The following is a 23,043-nucleotide window of genomic DNA, read 5'->3' on the forward strand; positions in this document are numbered from 1 at the left end:
GGCTGCTGCTACAGTTCTAATCATATGCATAATAATGCAATTCACCCCAGCCTACCTGCATCCCCCTCCGAGAGGTGGTTGTGGGGATTGCAGGTTAGGAGGCGCTAGGCTGAAGCTTTGCCTAGGGTGCAGAGAGACCTTGCACCGGCCCTGTCTGGGAGCCAGGAATGCGGGGACCAAATGGCCAAAGGCACCGCTGTGTGTCTGCAGTATAGGGGGCGGCCATGTTGGAGACCAATTGAGCACCTGAGAGCACTTGTGAAACACCTGTGGGTAAGTGTTAGCCAATCCCGTGCTTGTGCTGCCTTTAAGTAGGCTGGGATTTTGTTACTCTGAGCCAGTGCTTTGTTGTAGCTACTCTGTACCCTAGCTCTGTGCTCTCTCCGGGGACTTCCGTGTGATTCCAGTCGTCCAGATATTGCCTCCGCTTCCAGAAGTCTACCTGCAGCCTTCGCTGCAAAAGATCCACCAGCTCCCTGCTGTGCTGTCAGTCAATCGCTCTCCCAGTGACAACAAGTGGATTTCCAGAGTCTTGTGAGAGGTTACCCTGTCTGTCTGCTTCAATCACACAGCCTTTGGAAGATTCTACTAAACTCAGGTGCTCGTTTAATCAGCTCTCAGTTTAACTCATTCTTCACCATTGTCATTTGCTGCAGTCTCACAGTGCTTCAAGTGTTATTCTTTACAATTTGCAAGTATTCTATTCAGTATTGTATTTTCATTGTTGCTGCAATCAAGGACAATTCTTCACAGCCTTCCAATTTAACCTTTAAGCTTCAGTACAAGTCTCTACAGTTATTCATTCATGTCTACAATATCCAGTTAACACTCCTTACTGTTTGGCACCAATCATTGCTTCATTTGGACAATTCCTCACAAGCCTGTTTAAACTCGGTTGTATGAACATTTCTTCACTGCATCTTTAAGACTGTTCCTGCTTATCATTATACCATTCATTGCAATACGTCAGTATATATATGGTGACTAATAATTGTAATTTAACTCCTTACTGGAATTGTTGCCTTTAATTAATATAGGAAACAGAACTTTCCTCTTCCTCCCTGCTTTCATCATACACCAGCACCTACACCTTTGATTTGGTCCAGGGTTAACGGATTCACAAAAACACTCGGCCCTGACACCTTTGTGATAACCATTTCCTTTCTTCTGCAATTCTGACACATAGCGCATGGCCCACATCTGTAAAAAAGTATTTGGCCACACCTGTTAATTACTGAATTCAGGTGTTTCAAACAGACCTGTTGTCACAGGTGTAAAAAGTCAAGCACCTAGCCATGCACTCTCCATTTGCAGACATTTGTGATACAAAATGGGTAATTTTGAAGAGTTCACTGACTTCAAGCATGGTACTGTGATAGGATGCCACCTTTGCAATAAGATGGTTTGTGAAATTTCATCCCTGCTGAATATTCCACGGTCAACTTATAAGAAAATGTAAGCGTTTAGGAACAACAGCAACTCAAACACAAAGCGGAAGACCATATAAAATCAAAGAGTTGTCAACGACTACTAAGTTTCCAACCCTCTGCTTATTCCATAGCTGCAGAATTCTGAACTTCCACTGGCATTAATGTAAGCACAAAAAACTGTGTGCGGGAGCTTAGTGGAATGGGTTTCCATGTCCAAGCAGGTGCATGTAAGCCTCATATCACGAAGTCCAATGCAAAGCATCGGATGGAGTGGTGTAAAGCACACCAACATTGGACTGTGGAGCACTGGAAATGTGTTCTGTGGCATGACCAATGACGCTTCTCTGGCAGTCAGATGGGTGAGTCTAGGTTTGGCAGATGCTAGGAGAAAGTTGCCTGCATGACTGCATTATGCCAACTGTGAATTTTGGTGGAGGAGGGATAATGGTATGGGGCTGTTTTTCAGGGTTGGAGCTAGGCCCCTTATCTCCAGTGAAGGTCAATTTTAATGGTTCAGCATACCAAGACATTTAGAACAATGCTATGTTTCCAACTTTGTGGCAACAGTTTGGGGGAGGCCGTTTTCTATTCCAACATGACTGCCCCCCAGTGCACAAAGGAAGGACTATAAAAACATTTTTTGAGTTTGGTGTGGAAGAACTTGACTGGCCTGCACAGAGCCCTGACCTGAACTCCATCGAGTACCGTTGGGATGAACTGGAACGGATATTGTGAACCAGGTCTACTCGTCCAACATCACTACCTGACCTCATCAATGCTCTACAATGTCATTGCAGTCCCTGTTGGTATAATGGTCAGGCATACGGATACTTTTGTCCGTATAGTGTACATTGCATTGATGAGATCTAACAATAGTGAAACAGACTTTCTGACTTTTGTATTAATAGCACAAATACTGAAATGCTCTGAAATAGTGAAATATGGCATGGGTATTTATAAAGGACATTTTGGCGAAATGCGTATAGCCTAAGAGAGGATCAGAATGTAGAATGTTTCTGTACATGCCACAATTATATACAGTTTCACAGATTAACTTTATTGTACTATAAAACTGACCACCTCCTCCACGCCCCCTCCTGTGCGATCTGGCTGCTCCCTCCCAGAGATATAACAGCTTTGGGGCTCATTTACATTTGGGTGGAAGTCAATTTTATGACACGCCTCTCAGGTGAAGCAGTACATATTCACTTAAGAACTGCGCTCACAGGCAGGCCCGGCGCTACCTGCTCAGCGAAAGGATGCAGTGCAGGGAGGCGCTGGGAAGGAGAGGTGCTCCCCCTGCTCTGCATCCCTTCCCTGCTGCGCCGTCCTGGCCCCCCTGCTGCTGCGGCTGCTGCTGCCAACTGCTGTGCGGCGCTGGCAGCATGAAAAGCCCCCTCCCCCCCTCCCCTCACCTGTGTGACAGCGGCTTGGTACATATCAGTGGAGGGGGCAAAGCTGCACGGACCGGAATGGGTGGAGCTAAATGGGACAGAAGGGGGCGGAGCTACATGGACCAGGCTGCTGTACTGAGGGAGACAGTGGCTTAGGTAAGTGGAGGGTGAGAGATAAGTGTGTGTGTGTCTATACAGTATGTGTGAATTGTGTGTTTGTGTGTGTGTGCGCGCTTTATGGACGCTACTACTGGGGGGCATTACGTATAATGACGCTACTACTGGGGGGGCATTACATGTAAGGACGCCTTACTACTACTGGGGGGGCCATTAAGTGTAAGGACGCTACTACTACTGGGGGGGGGCATTACGTATAAGGACACTACTACTACTGGGGGGCATTACGTATAACGACGCTACTACTGTGGGGGGCATTACGTATAAGGACGCTACTACTACAGGGGGGGCATTACGTATAACGACACTACTACTGGGGGGGCCATTACGTGTAAGGACGCTACTACTACTGGGGGGGCATTATGTATAAGGACAATACTACTATTGGGGGCACATTACGTATAAGGAAGCTACTACTACTGGGGGGGCATTATGTATAAAGACGGTACTACTACTGGGGGCGCATTACGTATAAGGATGCTACTACTACTAGGTGGGAATTACGTATAAGGACGCTTCCACTGGGGGTGCACTACGTATAAGGACGCTACTACTACTGGGGGGTGCATTACATATAAGGATGCTACTACTACTGGGGGTGCACTACGTATAAGGACGCTACTACTACTGGGGGGGCATTACATATAAGGACGCGTCTACTACTGGGGGTGCCCTACGTATAAGGATGCTACTACTACTGTGGGTGCATTATGTATAAGGATGCTACTACTACTGGGGGGCATTATGTATAAGGATGCTACTACTACTGGGGGGGCATTATGTATAAGGATGCTACTACTACTGGGGGGCATTATGTATAAGGATGCTACTACTACTGGGGGGCATTATGTATAAGGATGCTACTACTACTGGGGGGGCATTATGTATAAGGATGCTACTACTACTGGGGGGCATTATGTATAAGGATGCTACTACTACTGGGGTGCATTAAATATAAGGACGCTACTACTATGGGTGGGGCATTACGTATAAGATGAATAAGATTGTGCTACATTGTGGCGTAATTTTAAATGGGGGTAATATTGTGTGGCCATGCCCCTTACTTGTGAAACCACACTCCTTTTCCCGGTGCGCGCCAAAGGAATATGGGAGGGCGCAAATTTATAGTTTGCAGGGGGGCGCCGAACACCCTAGCACCGGCCCTACTCACAGGTGTTGCTTTCACAATCTGCCTTAAATGCTTTATCAAAAGTAGACAAGTATGAATTGTGGTGATTCTGAACAGATTAGAAATTTTGCAAATATGGAGCAATTTCTGGAAAAAAAAAATTATGCAGGGATACATCCAAGGGTGTAGCTACCGTAGGTGCAGGGAGTGGCCCAGAGATGAGAGGGGCCGACCTTCCCTGTCACAGTTACATGTGTTATGTACAAGGGCGTAGCTGACATAGGTACAGGCAGTGCAGCTGCTATGGGGCCCAGAGCTGGGAGGGACTCACCTTCCCTGTCACAGTTACATGTGTTATATACATTTTTCACCATTGGGTGATACATAGGGGGCCTTACAAACGTTTGCCTTGGTGTCCGCAGTATATGTTTGTATACCCTGGAGCTGCTCATGTTATGTGGTATAAAATGAACTGGAGAGCATATAATGTTAGATAATATGAACTGGAGCATTGCAAAATGCCACAATAAGAAGTGGAAGCACTATAGTGTGGCATAATATGAACTGGGGGCACTGTATGTTATAATGTACTTTGTATAATGTGTACTGACAGCACTACAGTGTGACATAACGTGAACTATGCCACTAATACAGTTCAGAAAATTAAATAGGGAGCTATTGTAGGACATAAAATTAACAACTGCTGTGGATAGGAGTCTCCCTAGAAGCAGTGGATCAGGGGCCTCTTTAATATGTTACTATGGGGCCCACAAAGTTCTGGCTATGCCCCTGGATACATCACATGGGATTCATCAGATTTCACTAAGACCTCCTTTCCAAAGCATCATTTGCCTCACAACTAGACACCAGGCCACCCTGACAAAGTACTCCTAAATAACCTCAAGGACAATAAACGCTGCTCTCAAAACAGACAGGGAAAACCAAATAGGAAACCGCTTCATGCACCATCACCTCCTCCAGATCCTGACATAACTAGGTCAAGGTGAAGGGACTCAGAAATCCAGCTCTGCACAGAAGCCAAATAATAAGTGTTGGTACAAACAAATCAGGGCGGTCATAAGGAACAGCTGTTATGACCTGTGGACAGCAGATGTGAGCAAAGGCCAGAGGCTATTAATGGGATATTAGTGCTCGGAGAGTGCGGAACGTACTTTGGAGGTCATTCCGAGTTGTTCGCTCGCAAGTGAATTTTAGCAGATTTGCTCACGCTAAGCCACGGCCTACTGGGAGTGAATCTTAGCATCTTAAAATTGCGAACGAAGTAATCGCAATATTGCGATTACACACCTCGTAGCAGTTTCTGAGTAGCTTCAGACTTACTCGGCATCTGCGATCAGTTCAGTGCTTGTCGTTCCTGGTTTGACGTCACAAACACACCCAGCGTTCGCCCAGACACTCCTCCGTTTCTCCGGCCACTCCTGCGTTTTTTCCGGAAACGGTAGCGTTTTTTCCCACACGCCCATAAAACGGCCTGTTTCCGCCCAGTAACACCCATTTCCTGTCAATCACATTACGATCGCCAGACCGATGAAAAAGCCGTGAGTAAAATTACTAAGTGCATAGCAAATTTACTTGGCGCAGTCGCAGTGCGGACATTGCGCATGCGCATTAAGCGGAAAATCGCTGCGATGCAAAGATTTTTACCGAGCGAACAACTCGGAATGAGGTCCTTTGTTCTTTGTCCTGAATATTGTTTTTTTTTTTAAATCCCTTTCAAAAATCCCTATGTTGCTGCATCTACTGTAGTACTGGAAGCAATAAAACACCTGTCTACGTAGCACAGGGATGGGGGACCTTCGGCCCTCCAGCTGTTGCTGAACTACACATACCAGCATGCCTTGCTACAGTTTTGCTATTTGGCCATGCTAAAACTGTTGCAGGGCATGCTGGGATGTGTAGTTCAACAACAGCTGGAGGGCCGAAGGTTCCCCATCCCTGACGTAGCATAACACAATTCTATTAAACCATTTTACTTGTAAGTTGTAAAAACTTTATTTTATTTTTATTTTTTTACTTTCTATTTATCCATGACCCCAGTTCTCTGTGACAACGATGCTTACCACTGTGCCACACTGCCACCCCAATCTCATTCATTACCACAACCCCCGCCCAAAGGCCGAAAGCGTCAGGAAGAGCCACTGCACTTTTAGCATGGGGCTGGCAGCATGTACATGGTGAAGCATGCTTTTTTCTGAGCTGGGAGCTGGATTTCACTGCATCACTCCATGGGCCTAATTCAGACCGAATCCCTAGCAAGCGATTTTTGCACTGCTGCGATCAGATAGTCACCGCCTACAGGGGGAGTGTATTTTAGATGTGCAAGTGTGCGATCGCATGTGTAGCAAAGCTGTACAAACAGATTTTGTGCAGTCTCTGCGCAGCCCAGGACTTACTCAGACGCTGCGATCACATCAGCCTGTCCGGGACCGGAATTGACGTCAGACACCCGGCCTGCAAACGCTTGGACACGCCTGCGTTTTTCTAACCACTCCCTGAAAATGGTCAGTTGACACCCACAAACGTCTTCTTCCTGTCAATCTCCTTGCAATCGCCCGTGCAAATGGATTCTTTGCACAAACCCATCGTTGAGCGGCGATGCGCTTTGTACCCATGCGACACGACTGCGCATTGTGGTGCATACGCATGCGCAGTTTTTAGACCTAATCGGCCGCTGTGCAAAAATGCAGCCTAGCAATCTGAATTACCCCCCATGTTCGCGGCTCCCCAGTTATGGTGTAACCTAGCCCAGACTGTTTAGTACATGATTACCTATTCTCCTTGAATGTCTGCGAGACTTCTAAATATCGGGAGGCTTTCCTGTAGCTGATCCTAGATGAGTAGTCTCCTGCAACCTGTTTCCGGCCGTCCCGTCAGCTTGATGACTTGTATATCATGCCCATGCCTTCAGCTTTCCAATGTCGGGAATCACTATTTTATATGTCAAGGGTGGTGCCATCATTGCAGCACCATGACCCCAGCACCTCCTATCTGGCTGCATCTACCACCTACCTGCACCACCTCCCCCCACATCTGCTACCTGAACTGGAGGGGGGAGCAGCCTATAATTCGTCAAGTATGGTTTTGCACTGACTAGAACTTTTTTCCACTAAACCCAGATGAGGAGGGGGGAGGGGGTGCTTTTAATCTGCCCAACTCTTCTCCTCTATCTGTGCAGTCTGAAACCCTTCTCAAATGCAGCCATCTTTCTCCGCATACCTTTGTATGTTAGCGAAAATTTAAGAGCAGCTGAACAAATCCAGATACACAGCGGATCCAAAACTGTATGTGTCTGCTGTTTTGCGCTTCGTAGATAACCTTCAGAAGCTGTATCACCTGCCCGCTGAAACCGTCATCACAGACTGCAAATCCTTGTTCTTCCTCATAAACCCGATATATTTGCAAAATATACTTGCAAACAGCATAACTATTATGGGATTGCATGTTTGTAATAGATCTTTCATCACAAAAATGTATTTGGCATATGAAATATATATATATATATCAACCAAAGAAAAGGCGGCACTCGGAGACTGTAATAATCATATAATGGTGCAAAAAGAAATCAACGTTTCGGGGACCAGTTCCCCTTCTTCAGGATAAGTCCTGAAGAAGGGGAACTGGTCCCCGAAACGTTGATTTCTTTTTGCACCATTATATGATTATTACAGTCTCCGAGTGCCGCCTTTTCTTTGGTTGAAATATTTTGGGGGGCCTCATCAAAGCCCTCTGTGGAGGAAGGCACCAGAGCAAGACATATCCCTCAGCGGATACTGGGAGTGCCGGGGCAGCAAGGTACTATATATATATATATATATATATATATATATATATATATATATATTTTAAAACCGCTATATGATGTATTTGCCATTTTGCCTAATTTATCACTTGCCTGTATGACATATAAAAACCCACCTGCACATGCATATCACCTTCTTTCGCCTTAATGACAAGAGCCAACATTAAACAGCTCCCATGTTGAGCTTTGCCTTCACAAATAGACCAACCTGTCATTGCAGTGGATCAATTTACAAGTGTAGCCAAGGGATGGCTGTGTATTGGTACTGTATATATATATATATATATATATATATATATATATATATATATATATATATATATATATATAACAGATATAGACAGGGGTAAGCGCTGGTTATACTTTGAGATAGCAATGAACAATAAAAAACCACAAATGTGTTTGTAAAATCAAGTGTATATTTGTTACCATGGTGATGGGATACACGCACACCGGCATGCGACGCCTGCATGACAAGGTTGTCTATGGGGAATGACGCAACCGGAAATGAGTCTCCGTCAGATGCGGGGACGCTGCACGTGTGGTGATACTCTGTTTGTATAAAGGTAAGATTTTGTAATAATTCATTGTGACTTCTGATGACGGTCGAATAAAGACCGAAACGTTAAGCAACACAGATCTGATTTATTTCATTTCCTGATGTCCATGTAAAGACCGTGAGTGCCGCCAATATCCATTTCCTACATGACCTGTTCTGTGGATGGCACCAGGCGAGTTGTATCATTGAATTTATGGGAGTGCCGAATATTTTCCTTTTTGATGTACCACTGGGTTTGCTAACATTGGCATACCCAGATCATTAAGGCACCCGTTTGCCGATATCTTGATAGAGGCGATTACCGAACCGCCCAGCACTACACAACACATATCCAGAATGGAGACGGTGCAGGAGGAGGTCTCTGGATTCAGGCAAGCTGCACTACCGCAGGGAGAGTTGCTCACGCTTTCAGATCTGGATGCAGAGAGAATACTGGTCAAGGACAGACTAGCTTCTAATGTAGCAATTGATACTCCTGAGCAATTATATTTACAGCTGTTGAAACTAAAGAACCGTGAGACTGATTACTATTTACACGGAGTCTGCCTTTCCGACTACTATAGGGATAAGATGTTGCCTAGAGGATTTCGCATCCGCAACACCCCAACAATAGGACGACATAATCCGGAATTTTGTCGTAAATGGGCCGCAGTGCTCAACAAGGCATCTTTTGATCTCATCCTCCTGGTGGTTGAGGAGGCCACCAGAGAGCTTGATTTAGTCCGCACTAAGATAAGGGACATGGAAAAAATTGTCTTGCCTAAACTCAGCACAGATGCTAGCTGTGACTGGATTACTAAGCTTGCTACACAAGTCGAGAAGTACAAGGCGGATCTCGTCAAGTTTAAAACTAAAAAGTTTTCCACGGTGACCAAGGATTATGCAGAAAACAAAGTGTACCTTTGGGCCAATGATACAATGTCTAGACCTTATAATTTCCGATCTCGTAATTCGAGGAGAGCACGTCGCTTTCCATTGGAGGGTGACACTTCCAGCGGTGCCTCCAATAGTGAATCAGACCCGGGTCCATCTAGACGACGTCGCCCCCCACCACAGCCGGTCCCTTTTGGAGTGCAGACGAGGGCCCAAAGAGAAAGCCCTGTCGAAGCAGAACCCGACGTGGCGGCCAGTGCCAAAGGGAAGGGCGCAAAAGGCGCAAAGACCAAGAAGTAATATACAATCTTTCATCTAGGTCCCTTACTGAAGATGAAAGGAGTATACTATCCAAGGGACTGAACTTTGTACCTACTAATTTGCATAATGATTTTGAAAGCAGAGTTGATCTCTGCAGATTTAGCAGGTTATTGCGTTTAAAGGAGTTCTTTAACTCTCATGTTACCCCCAAAGAGGATGTGGCAGATTGTCCTGTCAAAGCTACTTCCACCTTTGACCCTTATTCCACTAATTCTGCTATTAAAGTGTTCACACGCACTATGTCTCAAAGCATTGATAACTGCAGTAAGTCCAGCAGTTCATTCGTTTCAAATATCACTAAGGCAGAGCGTTTAGCTCTGCAGCATTTATCAGCTTACACTGATATCACGGTGCGCCCTGCCGATAAGGGGGGAGGCATCGTGATACAGGATTTGGTGGACTACAAAAAAGAGGCATATCGTCAGCTTAACGATCAGACAGTATACACTAAGCTAGAGGTTGATCCCACTTCTGAATTTACCGGTGAATTGAATAGTTTATTACTACAGGCAGAAACAGGTGGTATTATTTCTAATGCCACTAGTAAAGCGCTGGTAGTGAGGGCACCTAATGTACCAGTCTTTTATACCATACCTAAGCTGCATAAAGACCCAGTATGTCCTCCTGGACGACCCATAATAGCAGCCAGGAATTCTTTATATTCCAAAGTTGCCCAATACATAGATTTCTATCTTCAACCGGTTATTCAGAATGAAGCTACATATCTTAAGGATACCACTACTTTTTTAGCGAAACTGAGAGAAACACATGTTACCCCGGGTGAATGCTGGTTGTGCACGGCGGATGTGGTTAGCCTGTACACCAGCATTCCCCATGATCGGGGTCTTAATGCAGTGAGAACGCTTATAGATGGTAATCCCAAGTATACTGGTCCTGACATTGACTTTTTTATGTCACTGCTTAATTTAACGTTAGTTAGAAATTATTTTCTTTTTAACAATGAATTTTTTAAGCAAGAAAGAGGCTGTGCAATGGGATCATGCGCAGCACCGGCATACGCTAATGCCTTTATGTTCGGTGTTGAGCAAGATCTCTTTTTTTCAGACATTCGATTTAAGACCAATATCGCTTTGTACACTCGTTACATCGACGATATTTTTATTCTTTGGACAGGTTCCCGTGAGGATTTCGTGGAAATGATGCACATGGTTAACAAGATGGACAGTGCCATCAAGTTTACTTTTGACATTCAGTCATTGAGTATCCATTTTTTGGATGTAGAAATTAGACAAGAGGGTGGCCATTTTAATACCAGCATTTATAGAAAACCTACGGATGTTAACAGTTTATTGCTTTCTTCTAGCCATCATCCGAAGGCATTGAAGAATGGTCTGCCATATTCACAGTTCCTGCGGGTGCATCGCATCTGCAGTGAGTCTGAGGATGAAAAAGAGCAGATGGATTTGATGACCATGAAATTTTTGGAAAGAGGCTATAGTAACAAACTTTTACAGACAGCTAGAGCAAGGGCACTATTGGAACCTAAAATTCCTAGAAAAAAGACCATACAAAACAAGGGAGCATCTAATGCAGTTGTATGTGTCACTAGTTTTACCACTGCTAGTCAAAACCTGACAGATACAGCCAAAAGTATCTGGCCAATAATACAGTCAGACCCAGATATGTCTAGCCTTAAAACCAGTAGGTATCTTCCATGCTACAGGAGGGGTAGTAATATCAGGGATAAGGTAGTACATAATGATGTCTCCTCATTCTCAGTCCCCCCTATGGCTACTTTTCTTTCCAAGAAACCCGGCAATTATAAATGCACGGGTTGCACCACCTGTCTCTATTTGGAGACTGGTGACTATATACTACATCCACACAATGGTCATAAAATCATGATTAGGCAGGTTTTAACCTGCACTAGTAAATTTGTCATTTATTGCATCCGGTGTCCCTGTGGGCTCCTCTACATAGGCAAAACTACTTGTCAATTTAAAGAGAGAATGTCACAGCATAGAAGTGCAATCAAGCAAATTTTAGAGGGAAAACACATTGACCAGCCAGTGGCTAAACATTTTAAACAATGGACTTCAGGATTCTGACGAAGTCGATGACGAAACGCGTTAAGGCGGAGCTTACTGACGCATGTACTCGCTGGGGCTGTTGAATCCTGAAGTCCACGGCTGATGTGTTCCTACTCGCGGCCCTCAAAAGGCAGCAGCTAACGGCGGGGTGAGGATTCCAATACGGACTAAGTGACTTCTGGTTCCAGCCTTTGTCGGGAGATTATTGTAAAATCATGTGGTAACCAGCCCACACTGGTTACCTTGCGGTACGAGTTTAATCTTATTCTGTACGTCTGTCTATTTTTATTAAATACTTTTATGCACTATGGAGCGCCCTCTATATATGCTTTTTTAACAGATATATATATATATATATATATATATATATATTTAGCTTGCTAGAACACGGGGAACTAACATTACTCAAGAACCATCATCTTGGATGAAGCGTTTCCCTAAGATGCCTGCGTCCACTGGTTTACGAACTGGTCCAGCAGCAAATGAGTTAACTCACCTAAGCGTAGCCTGAGGACTAGTATATATCATTTTTTAGCAAAAACAATACGGGCCAGTAATTAGGAGTTTAAAGGTATTTGTGGTTGTCAAATGAATACTAATCCCCACCCCCACCTACTCTCCTCCGGGGGGTTTGCGGAGACCTCACAATAGCTCAGAGGAAGAAACACAGACAAGCACAGTTAATCTAGCTGTCGCCATGGGAACGGCACCAAAGAGCCTGTATGTACCAGTGATGGTTTCCCAGCATTTTATTCAGCTTCTAATCAGTAATGCCAGAGATATCAGGTGACCGGGTACTCCACGTCTCCTATTACAGGACTTCCCGCTGAGAGGATGTCAAATCTCTTAATATCAAGGATTCACAGGAACGTACAATTTGACCGTGGATAAGAGCTCTGCAGCCTACCAAGTGCGGCCACTTACTCTCGCTTTAATACCTCTTTTTGATTCTTGACCTTATTTTCTTCAATAAAAAAATAAAAACCTGTGGAAACTGTGAAGGCAAATAGACTGTGATATTTTCTAAAAAATCAATGGACCTGTACACACGAGCGCCGAAATCACCTGCTCAACTTGTGCTCCTCATAAACACGCTTTAACGGAGATGTTAGAAAAAGAATGTAAGGAATTGGAACTGCACAGTCGCACTGTGACACGGCAGATGAGTGACAGCATCAACCGTTTGCCCTATTCACTGTCTATCTAGTCCAGGCATGTCCAAACTGCGGCCCTCCAGCTGTTGAGAAACTACACATCCCAGTATGCCCTGACACAGCTTTAGCATTCTCTGACAGCAAAACTGCGTCAGGGCATGCTGGGATATGTAGTTTCACAACAGCTGGAGGGCCGAAGTTTGGACATGCCTGATCTAGAGTCTAGACAGTGTATATCCAAGGTCTGGATCCCCTCTAAAGTGTTCCTGGTTTAAAAAAATAACTAAAAATATTAAGGATGTGGAGTCTGGCACCAACACGTCTGACCAGAGGCGTATCTAGAGGTGAGGGGACCAGTGTGCAGACTCTGTGTGTGGGCCCCCTCCTCTCCCGTAGCCGGCACTGAGCACTGAGACTCTGGCACAGTGCCAGAGTCTACAGTACATGCGCAGGACTCCGATAAATGGCCGCCGCGCCTTTTTTTTCGGAGTCCTGCGCATGCGCTGTAGACTCTGGCACTGCACCAGAGTCTATAGTGCTCAGTGCGCTAGCAGCAGCAACGCTGGCTATGGGAGAGGAGGGGGCCCACACACGGTCACCCTCCACTAAAGTGCACCTCATCTCCTCCTCTTCAGGGGTCTCTAGTGACTGAAAAGAAGAAGAAAAATAAGCAACTGTAAAAATTAAAGATGGCAGCTGCTGCAATTCACCTCCATTACAGTGCAGCGGAATTTGCTATGCAATATATGAAAATGTTAATAAATAAATAATAATAAATAATTAACATCCAAACCAAATTCCACCAGTTCAAGCAGCCTCATATAGTTTTCTATAGGTTGTTATTCATTGTAGCTGGGCTAGAGATCGCAAGATTTACCGGGAGAAAGATCTGTCAATCATCAGAGGTAAACCATTGATGGTTGCTTAAACTTGATGGTCTATGGTCATCCCATCAGTTTCTGGGTGTGATATAACAGATCTACAATGTCTAGGTAGTGTAAAATGGGTACTGGAAATAAGGACTCGGTAGGCAGGTTTTCCAGTGAAACACAGTGTCTTGACTGGCATCAATAACCATATACAAAGTCAAAGCGCAGCAAAGAAGGCAAGTAAGGTGTTAGTATGCATAAAACGGGGAATTGAGACAAGGGACGAGGATGTAATTCTGCCGCTGTACAAATCATTGGTACGTCCGCACCTGAAATATTGTGTTCAGTTTTGGGCACCACTGTATAAAAAAGATATCGGTGAACTGGAGAGGGTTCAAAGGCGAGCTACTAAATTGATTAAAGGGCTTGAGGGACTGGATTACGAGGAAAGGCTTACTAGGTTGAACATGTATACACTGGAAAAGAGGCGTCTAAGAGACATTATTAATGTCTTCAAATAAGTAAAGGGGTACTACAAAGAGTTATCAGAGGAATTATTTATTAAAGGACACGCGGGTACTCGCTGAGGCTAGAGGAGAGAAATTCCGCACGCAACAGAGGAAAGGGTTCTTCACTGTTAGGGCAGTAAGGATTTGGAATTCCTTGCCAGGGAAGGTGGTAATGGTGGACACTGTAAATGCATTTAAAAGGGGATTGGATGAATTTCTGATTGAAAAGGATATCCAAGGTTACAACACTTAAAATATTGAAGTTGTTAATCCGGGTGTAACGTGATTTGTAGTTATTAACTAGTCATAAAACATTCTTCAGCAGGTACATTAAAAGCAACTCAACTTAATACAATAAACAGGTTGAATGCGATGGGCATTTTGCCTCTTTTCAACCTTGAATACTATGTAGAGACTGTACATAGCATACACAGGCTTGGGCCTGGTCACACAGGTATAAACAGATATAAGCAAACAAACATAAAAAGTTCTAGCATTCCTTGTGCTCAGCAGTCAGTCCGCTGCAATGGCTTTCAGCCACACTTCTACCATGCTTTCCTGGCACCGCCAACGCCACAGTCCCTGGCACTACAAACTGCACCCTATACACTGGTCCCTAATGGGCATCAGTGCACAGAACTCTGGGTGAATGGAACTTTTAAACTCCTCTCCTGCTTCTGACTTCCTGCTGTCTTTGGGTGAGCTGGAAATCCCGGACTTCTGTTTTTCCACTTGCACCTGTGCAATAAAAAGAAAAAAGAAAAAGGCCGGAGTTATAAATCTCCACTGTAGGTGCGGAATGTGCAGGCCTTGTTTTCTTCTCCCTTGGAGGGAGCTGATCCCACCAGAATGTGGGAAATTGATGTGAGACACATGCCCTCTCACCACAGTAGACAGTCAATAGGTCAACAACATATGGTCAACATGCGTTAGGTCGACAGGTACAAAAGGGCAACAGATAAAGGTGAATAGTGGTAAAGTTCAACAAGTACAAAAAGTCAACAGGGTCGACATGACAATGGTCGACACAAAATGTTTGTTTTTTGGGGGGGAGACAAATCTTGACCACCATCAGTAGAAACGTAAACACTCGCTTCAGTCAAAAGTTACTATTCCTCATAGAGGTAAATCAAGCAAATGTTGGAAAAACATGAAAAACAAAAACAAAAAAAAACTTGTGTTGACCTTTTGAACCAGTCGACTATAGGGTGTCGCCCTTTTGACTGTCGACCAATAAACTACTGATCTCTTATCCGTATACCCAGTCCCTTACCTCATTGGAGTCTACAGGTCAAACCCCTCCCCCACCAATACTTTTTTTCTCATGATAATCACCGGCATCTTGTTTTGGGGGAGGGTGTATAATATCTAATACCCCTTTCACATTGCACAAATAACCCGGTTTCAACACGGTTTATTGCTGAGTCGATGCGGGTCGCTGTGCGGTGTGAAAGGGGCCATGGACGAATTCCCGGGTCACCTGACCCATCAATTCAACCCGGATTATAAGAAGGGTTATTCCCGGGTAATTACCGGGTCAGAGGCAGTGTGAACGGGTTACCCTCGTCGATGTGACTCGGTACTCGTTCACGGCAAAGGGAGAGGCGGCGCGGAGTTGATGTCATCTCCCAGCACCGCACCCGCCACTAACGCCGCCTCCGTCCCCGCCAACGGATAGCAACCCTACTCGGCACATTGCCATGTCGGGATTGCAGTGTGTGGGGGCCAATGGACCCGTTTCCAATTCCCGGGTGGGTCCCAACATTGCGATCTGAAACGGTATTATTCTTATAACTAATTGTATTATTCTTATAACTAACTGCAGAAACAGTGAAGAAATCAGTGAAATAATTTCAGGAATTAATATAGGGGGTCATCCGACCCGTTCGCACGCTGCGGTTCATTGCAGCGGTGCGAACGGGTCGGACCTGCACATGTGCGTCGGCCGCATTGCGCAGGTGCGTCGTTGCCCGATGAAGAAAGCGGTCGCAGCGGCGATCGCAAGAAGATTGACAGGAGGAAGGCGTTCCGGGGCGTCAACTCACCGTTTTCCGGGCATGGAGATCCGAACGCAGGCGTGTCCAGGCGTTTGGAGGGTGGATGTCTGACGTCAATTCCGGGACCTTCATCGCTGGATCCATCGCACAGGGTAAGTAACTGCAGGGCTAGTTTTGTTTTACACAAAACTTTTTTAGCATAGCAGGGCTGCACAAGCGATCGCAGCCCTGCTATGCTAAAATACATTCCCCCATAGGCGGCGTCTAGTTGATTGCACGAGCAGCAAAAAGTTGCTACGTGCGATCAACTCGGAATGAGGGCCATAGTTAGTATGGAAGCCCCTATAAAGCAGACTACCATTACTTTTACTATTACTACTTTTCACTATTTCTACTGACCTTTAGATTATCATTTCTATTTTGCTTTTTACCAACCAATAAAAAATAAATGTGGCTTCAGTTTTCTGGTCAGTAAATCCGTCCTGAAACTGAAACAAGCAGGCATGTATGAAGACAGACACACGCATGTATCACTACATGTTACTAGCTACTAATCTTTAGGCTGAGTCACTATATTTAGCAACATGTACCAACAGCATGAGTTATGTAATATTAATGCAGGTTTTTTCCCTTCTCAGCCTCCCAGGAATAGACTCACATATCAATACAAGGGCAGGTTCTTGCTATCTCTTCAGGCTGTTACCATGGATACCAGGAGAATTCTGTAATGTCTCAATATAGAATATATTACATATTTGTGTTACCCATCATTGTACCGTGCTCTGGAATGTGCTGTTTTATAAACAACAATATATTATTATAAGAATTAACTTTTATCGGACGCGCATGGCTTTACCCCCCCCCCCCCTCCCCCTCCTTATTTTCTTTTTTTCTCTCCTCTTCTTTACCCCCTTTACCCCCTCTCCCTCCTCTTTCTTTGCTTCCTGTAATTTCCATCTGATTAGATTTTAAATTGCAATCATCTATTGTATACTGATAAATTATAACAAAAAATCAACAAGAGACTGTAATAGTTCAACATGATTTTTTTTTTTTTATTGATCTCTGATGTCAATGATATACTTTTACAGCAAAAAATCGCTATGTATATCTGTGTTATTATGTCAAAAGGCAGAAAATTTCAAGAAAATGTGTACATTGGATAATAGTATTTCTTATTATTCTCATTTTACTTGTACGATTTGCAATAAAAACATTTTTGAAAAAATAAATAAAAATGAACTGTTAACACCATTGTAAAAAGAGCACAAGAACAGGCATTAAGAAGTAATTGGGAAACACACAGACAGAGAGCTAAATGGAAACACTTGAGAAAATGAGGGATTCACACATATTGAAAGACAAAGGGGGTCATTCCAGGTTGATCGTAGCTGTGCTAAATTTAGCACAGCTACGATCACTCACACTGACATGCGGGAGGACGCCGAGCACAGTGCTAGTCCGCCCCGCATGTCAGTGCCGCCCCCCCCCCCCCCCCCCCCCCCCGCAGAAGTGTAAAGCGGCGATGTCTTTGCACTTCAAGAGTAGCTCCCGACCAGCGCAGCTTTAGCGTTGCTGGCTGGGAGCTACTCATCGCTCCCCGGCCCGCAGCCGCCGCGGACCGCCCCCCCCCAACGGTCCGGCCACGCATGCGTTGGCCGGACCGCTCCCCCTAAACGGCGGCTTAAAGCCGCCGTCCAGCCCCCTCCGAACCAATCACTGCGCTGCGAGAAACTGCAGCGAGCAATCGGGTCGGAATGACCCCCAAAGATGTTAAGGACCTTACACACTGACAGATTTGTGCAATTTGCACGATGATAAATTTGAAAGAGGAACGATTTTGCATTAACGATTTTTTGCATACACACTGGACAATATCTATGGCCGACTTGGACGATATGATATTACATACATTGATATCGTCCAAATTGGCTTGCATGTATAAACGATGATCGGTCAACGATGAACGACTGTGGGGATGCGCGTCATTAATCGTTGTTGCATACACACTGAATGATATGAACGATATATTGTTCCTTTATGAACGATATCGTTCATATCTTTCATAGATTTCTATCATCTATCAGTGTGTAGGGCCCTTAAGTCATGCATTAATTAAGGAAACAGTAACTATTTTATATTTTACTTTGATGTTGAACACTACACTAGTAAAAGTATATACATTATTTTATTACTACAATGTGACTAATATAATTATGAAGGAATCTCATTTGCCATATCCGACAGCATAATGGTCAGACCAGCCTCAGAATGGACTATTACATGCTCTATGACTGTCCATAAAGGGTCTACCTTTATGCAACTTTGACTTATATATACCATCCTGCAATCATTACTATGGAACTAATTCAGCATCAGTTGTAGTTTTGCGGAAAAAAACCCTGCAAAACTACAACTCTTTTCTTTAACATGCGGGGGGGGGTCACAGGGCAGGGCCACCACGCATTCCGGGCCATGCCTCCCTGCAACATGTTAGCGCATCGTTATACAGGGATGCGCTCACATGATTGAGGTAGCCCCCCCTACGCAGGTAGCTGCGTTGGCAGTCTGAAGGCCGCCATGTTTTGGGGCCACAGCGCCTGCGTGTGACATCACACAGCTGCTGCTGCCCGCCGCCCCTCAAACGGTCCGGAAACACCTCCTGAAAAGGAGCGTTGACGCCCACAATACGCGGCATTCCCGCCACCCTCCAGGTATTATACTAGGGTAACCACCTCATCCCTTTAATTCTGGACACATATTAATTACACAGGTTCTGTGGCTGATTAAAACCAGGTGAAATGGAGTCTTGAAGTCAGCCAGCCACAGAACCTGTGTAATTAATGTGTCCAGAATTAAAGGGATGAGGTGGTAACCCTAGATTAAACTGAGTTTTGAAGAGAATGCAGTTTAAGACCTCGCGCATGCGCAGATGTGCATAAATCGCTTCATAGCATACTTGCCTCCTCTCCCGGAAGCTGCGGGAGGCTCCCATTTTTGGGGGTAGCCCCCTGCACCCACGGAAGAGTAGGCAGGTCTCCCGCATCCTGCTCGCAACCTAGTGATGCGGGCAGGATGAAGAGATAAACTCCCGTATACGTGAGTCCGTGGGGTGGGGAAGGAGTTAAAATGACGCAAATCGCATCATTTTAGCCCCACCCCCTTCCTGCGGACGCGCAAATCGTGGCGTTTCCCGATGTGGGGGTGGGGCTGAATGATGTTATAGCCCAGCCCTGCCCCCCAAAGTCTCCTATGGTGTCTCCTCTCCAGGCTTCTCCCAGAGAGGAGATATTTAAAGTCGGCAAGTATGCTTCATAGTGATTATTGCAGATCAGTGTCGGAAGCTGAATTTGGCCCGTTAGTTGTTGTTTTATCTCTCTGGCTTCCTGTTGTGTTTTTCAACAGAGCCTTAGTATAATCCATGCACTGGACAGTTTATCTGCAGTGAAGTGGTATATCGTAAAGGCAACAAGGATAATTATGTATCTATGCAATTAATACTGTATAAAGACCTTGTTCAACAACAAAGAGGAAAGCCACTAACAAAACTATTTTACAAAGGGCGCAGGCCGGGGGGTATGTACAAAAAAAGTAATCTAAAGGTAGGTTTACCATGCTATCCCTTTAAACTGGGACGCTGATGGATTACACAGGTTCTGTGGTTTATTCAAAACAGGTGAAATGCAGCTTAAAGTCAGCCAGCCACAGAATCTGTGTAATTCATGGGTGTCCTGGTTTAAATGGACAGTATCTAAAGTTGAACAAGTTCTTTACTAAAATAACTGCAATGATTGAGCTAAAACACAACATGTAAGGTGGCTGCAAATTGTCTTCTATTGTTCAAATGATGCATGTTATCTGTGTAAGCTCTTGTATAATCTTCAATTACTTCAATTAATTAATTGCTGCAAAGTGTATTTTTTATACTAATTTATTTAAATACCTCAGAGTTCAGTCCAGGTTATTTAATTAGAAACAAGTGGGAAAAGCAGAACTGGATAATTACCACTCTGTGGAAGGAATACGGCAGGCAAGCCAATTGTCTGTCAATATACTGGAAATATGTTTTTTAGACTCACTTTCTCTGGTCACTCTCTTCATGCTATCCTTGTGTTGGGTCTGATCAGGTGCTTGCCAGCAAGTACTAGTCTCTGTAGTAGACAAATAAGTAGGCAAGTAAGTGCCCAAAACAAATAATGTAGAATTTAAAAAAAAATAAGATAAAAAGGTGGTGTGGTGGTGTTTTTATATTGTCAATGACCAACCAGCTGAGGGCCCCCTACTTGGCTCAAGTCATACTTGCCTACCTGACCCTCTCCATGGGGTATATTTACTAATATTCGTGTTTTAGCCATGTTTAAGGGTGTTTGAACTCGAATGGTATCGGGTGCATTTTACTGCAACTTTTTGAATCCTGATACAGTCATTTACTAAGCTGCCGAGTTTGCAACATTGACATTCGTCTTTTCCGATGTCGATGTGATTCGTAATGTCAGGCAGTGTTTTACGGGAGTGATGAGTAAAACACTGCCTGACAAAACACAAGGAATCCCGGCGGGATCTGTGAGATCCATGCAGGGCTTCATTGTGCACCTTTAAAAAAAAAATTAAAGTGTTAAAAATCAAGAAAAAAATTGCGTGGGGTCCCCCCTCCTAAGCACAACCAGCCTCGGGCTCTTTAAGCCGGTCCTGATTGCAAAAATATGGGGGGAAAATTGACAGGGGTTCCCCCATATTTTAGCAAAAATACGGGGGACCCCGTATTTTTAACACCAGCACCGGGCTCCACTAGTCAGAGAGATAATGCCACAGCCGGGGGACACTTTTATATAGGTCCCTGCGGCCCTGGCATTAAATCACTAACTAGTCACCCGTGGCCGGGGTACCCTGGAGGAGTGGGGACCCCTTAAATCAAGGGGTCCCACCCTCCAGCCATCCAAGGGCCAGGGGTGAAGCCCGAGGCTGTCCCCCCCATCCAAGGGCTGCGGATGGGGGGCTGATAGCCATGTGTAAAAATTAGAATATTGTTTTTTGTAGCAGTACATTAGTGATTTAATGCCAGGGCCGCAGGGACCTATATAAAAGTGTCCCCCGGCTGTGGCATTATCTCTCTGACTAGTGGAGCCCGGTGCTGGTGTTAAAAATACGGGGGACCCCTACGCTTTTTGTCCCCCGTATTTTTGGCACCAGGACCAGGCGCAGAGCCCAGTGCTGGTTGTTAAAATATGGGGGAACCCCTGTCAATTTTTTCCCCATATTTTTGCAACCAGGACCGGCTCAAAGAGCCCGAGGCTGGTTGTGCTTAGGAGGGGGGGCCCCACGCAATTTAAAAAAAAAGTTTTTACACTAAACGACCCTTTCCCATAGATAACCATGCACAGATCTCACTGATCCGTGCATGATTATCCAAACTCGCCAGGAAAAAGCAGGTCTATTTTTTTGCTGCTTTTTTGAACGAATCGCAAAAAAAAAACACCCGCACTTGAGCATTCAGAGACTAACACCCAAATACGAATTAATAGTGAATACCCGTGTTGTATGAAATAACAGCCGCATTTGACCGATGGTCTATTCATTCGTATTTCTGAACTTAACCTTGACAACCATAACGAATAGCCCAAACACTGCCGAGATTTGTGCTGAGTGAATTCCCGTGTTGGGACTTAGAAAAAAAAACACAAATTGGTCAAACTCGGATTATTAGTAAATATAGGCCCATGAGGGAGAAAATGCTCTGTTCCTGGACTTTCCTGGTAATGTATGATTGCCATCACCTGTGGTGAAACACCTTTCTTATCAATTAACTAGCTCACCACAGGTGATCGCTTCTCTGTCTTTTGGCTAAGATCAAGTGTAGTACCTGCTCAAGGGAAACACTTGGTGGAGTACCTGTTCTTACACTAGGAGCGTGAGAGGTTCCTAGTGTGGAATGGAGAAACACCTTGTGGAGTACTATGCCGGGGTGTGGCAATGCCTCTGGTCGAGAGTGGAGAAAAACTGGGCTTAGTATCCGCCGTCCTTCTAAGGGGTTGAAATAGGACCCCTTACGTGGAGCGGGAACGGCCTGGTCTAGTATCTACTCTCGTACTGGGGGTTGACCCTGGCACAGAGTGGGTATGAAGCTTGGTCTGGCTGAGAGGTCGGGAGCAGCTAGAAGCTCGAGGTGTTTTGTGCCCCTGGAACTGGAAGGGACAGAGGTGACGAAAATGCACTGGGGATTCGGACCACCAATGCACGAAGGCACTTCAGCACTTAACACTTCAACCCTTCCTGTCTGCACCCACGTTCCTTTGCCCTGGCCTTTTGGCTAGGGCAAGTATAATTTTTTATACCCCCCGGCCTTCTGGCTGGGGCTTATTTATTTATTTATTCATTCACGCACGTGTTTTGCACTTTTGCACAACACCAGCACTCATTTTTGTTTAGTTTGTCACGTCCTGTTTTTTTGTTGTTTGGGGTTTAGGTGAGACCCTTATGGGCCACCCTCTCCCCTAGTTGCCAAGGCCCTCTCCTTTTGGGGAGAGCCAGAGGCTGTTTTCGATCCCCATGGGGAAGCTTAGGCCAACTTTGGGGATACACGAGGATCCCTCTACGCTTCGGCAAGGGGGGACCCACAGTCCCTTTTTCCCCTCAGTAGGCCTTTGGCTCTGAGGGGTAGGGGAGTAACGGGGCCCTTCTCCTTTTGGAGAGGGTCCAAGAACCTACGCCCCCAGCACGTTTGGTCACAGACACTGGGTGATGAAGCACCGCACCTCGGGCT

The 23,043-nt window shown here is 45.1% G+C and overlaps 1 long non-coding RNA gene across 1 annotated transcript in view; it reads left to right on the forward strand.

The window, feature by feature from the left end:
- The window catches only part of LOC134948635 (uncharacterized), a 59,846-nt gene extending 42,447 nt beyond the window's left edge, over positions 1 to 17,399 (forward strand). The window contains exon 3 of the long non-coding RNA XR_010182989.1: positions 16,922 to 17,399. This is a non-coding gene — a long non-coding RNA (uncharacterized LOC134948635). The remainder of the gene's footprint in view (positions 1 to 16,921) is intronic.
- The last annotated feature ends 5,644 nt before the right edge of the window (positions 17,400 to 23,043 follow it).

The sequence above is a fragment of the Pseudophryne corroboree genome, chromosome 8 (genome assembly GCF_028390025.1).
Source record: "Pseudophryne corroboree isolate aPseCor3 chromosome 8, aPseCor3.hap2, whole genome shotgun sequence".
Taxonomy (NCBI): Eukaryota; Metazoa; Chordata; class Amphibia; order Anura; family Myobatrachidae; genus Pseudophryne; species Pseudophryne corroboree.